Below are 2,997 nucleotides of genomic sequence, written 5' to 3'. Positions count from 1 at the left end.
TATATATATAATACTTATATATATATATGATTTTAAATAGGCGCAGGCGGTGGGCTGTGTACTAAGAAGCTTGCTTCCCGACCACATGTTCTGGTTTCAGTTCCACCGCGCGAAACCTTGGCAAATGGCTTCTATTATACCTTCGGGACGACCAAATCCTTGTGAGTGGGGGACTGGCGGTGGAGACTGGAAGAAGTCTATTGTATATATATATATAATATATATATATATATATATATATATATACGCATATATAATGTGTGTGGTGTGGGTGTGTGTGCGTGTGTGTATGTGGTGTGTGCGTGTATGTATGTATATAAGTGTGTTTTTTTTCAGTGTTTTCGCACCACCATCACATGTTAACCGATCTTGGAGTGTCCCCGTAAATCAGTGGTTCGGCAAAACAGATCGATAGAATAAGTACCAGGTGAAGAAAGGATTAGTCCAGAGATCGATTTCTTCGATTAAAGGCGGTGCTCCAGCGTGGCCAGAGTCATAATGACGGAACCCCAGTAAAAGAATAAAACAATATATATATATATATATATATATGATATATACATATATAACAAAGTTGAGTTGTGTGGTATCGCCACGAGTGGAATTATATACGAAAGAAGGTTTGAAAAGGCAATTTAAAAGATGTTATTTTACTTAACCGGTTTTCACTCTTTGGAAAAAGATTGTCAAAAGTAACATAGAATATTATGATTCAAAAAAGTTTTTTACATAATTGCCACATTGAATATTATGAATTCAAAAAAGTTTTTTTACATAATTGCCACATTACATGTAATATATATAGTCTTTGGTAGCAGGGACATGTTAAGGCATAAAGAAGTTCAACAGTGTGATGAGAATATTTTGAAAAAAAGGGGCAGAAAGAATAAAACAATATATTATTGGAAGTTTGGTTGCGTTAATTATTGTTGTTCCAAATTTGTCACATCCATGTATATATACATTCTTTGTAAAAAGGACATAGTACAACAGTATGGTGAGAATATTTTGAAAAATTGGCAGAAAAAATTAAAATGAATATATTATACATTCTCAGGTCAGTACAGAATTTATGATTCAAGGCGAGTTTGTTTACTGACCTGTCCGTTTTAGCAGAAATGTTGAATTGAGAAAATGTCCCCGTTTTTTTCTTTTATGGCTTTCCTTCAAGCATCAATGATTTTGGGGTTAGCATGAGGTGAGTATGTGTGTCTCTCTGCGTGTGCGTGAATAGTGTGTCTGTGTGCCTGTAGTATTTGGTCAGATGGCGTCTGTTTGTCAAGTGTGTGTGGTTGTCATGGTGTTGTGTGTGCGCGTGTGTGCACGTGCGCGCGTACGCGTGTGCGTGCGTGTATACGCATGCATGATTGTGGATGGCATTTGACATGGTGCTGTGTGTGTATATATGTGCCTGTATGGAGGTGAGGCCGGTGTGAGTGTGCGTGCCACTGTGTGCGTGCACACACACGTATACAAGCGTCTGCGTGTGTGGGGGGTCTGTTTTTGAATGGTTTCAGTGTGGCGAAAATAAATGTGTGTTGTTTAAAGAATTTTTTTGGGGTAGGATGGTGTGTGTATATATGCGTGTCCGCCCGTGCGAGCGCACGTCTACGCGTGTGTGCGGGCCATACATACATAGTACAACACATACACACACACACACACATCACACACACACACGCCACATTCACACACACATATCTGACCCCCCACCCCCCACACACATACACACACACAACACACACACACACATAATATACAAACAAACACCAACACACACACATACAGAACACCACACACACACAACGCACACACATATAGATATACACACACAACACACAAAATAACAGGTATTTATATAATACACACATATATAACACACACACCACACACACGCACACATACATACTATATAAATATAACACAAATACACTAGCACATATATACATACAATACCATACACAGCAATATATATAATACACGTACACATATATACATACATATACATAGACAATACATCATATAAATATATATATATAGACAATGCATATACATATATATATATACATATAATAGTGTTTACATACACACACTAAATATACCACATATACATCATACAATACACACACAATATACATACATACAATGTATACATATACACGCACGCATACATATAACGTATATATACACATAACATACACATATACAATGCATACATATATATACATGCAATGTATATACATGTATTCATGCATATATAACACACCTACAATATACATATATACAATGCACACATACACTCACATATACACATAATGTACACATACATTACAATACACATACATACAATATCCATATACACAATACACATGCAAATATGCACATATATATACACACATATATATATATATATATATATATATCTATATATTCCACATATACACATACATATATATATATTGCACACCACAACACACACACACAATACATACATAAATACTATATATATATATATATATATCTATATACACACTGTATATGCCGTTCTCTTTGTTCTTCATATGTGTCCATTGTTTATAATTTCTGTAAATATATTCGACATTTCTTTTCCTCCTAATCTTATTTTGTCATATGATGGTCTCCGTTCTAATGAGATAAGTGTGCCTCAATATTCCTTTTTACTAATTCTCCTACGCAATTTCGTCATAGGTAACTATTTTTATATATTTTTCTCAAAGAGTTTTTAATTCCTGTCTTCTTTAAATTTGAAAAGTTCAGTAATTGAATTTGTTCATATCTCTTTGTTCTATATTAGTTTTGTTTTTGTACATGACTTTACATAAGTTACTTTGAGATAGTGGTGAGCGCACACATACTCATATATGATTATAATTATGCATATATATATATATATATATATATATATATATAATATAGATATATATAGAGAGAATATATATAATCTATAATATATATATATAGGGTTATTGGAGAGAG

Source organism: Octopus sinensis, linkage group LG16, assembly GCF_006345805.1.
Source record: "Octopus sinensis linkage group LG16, ASM634580v1, whole genome shotgun sequence".
NCBI lineage: Eukaryota > Metazoa > Mollusca > Cephalopoda > Octopoda > Octopodidae > Octopus > Octopus sinensis.
Note: the sequence above shows the minus strand (reverse complement) of the source record.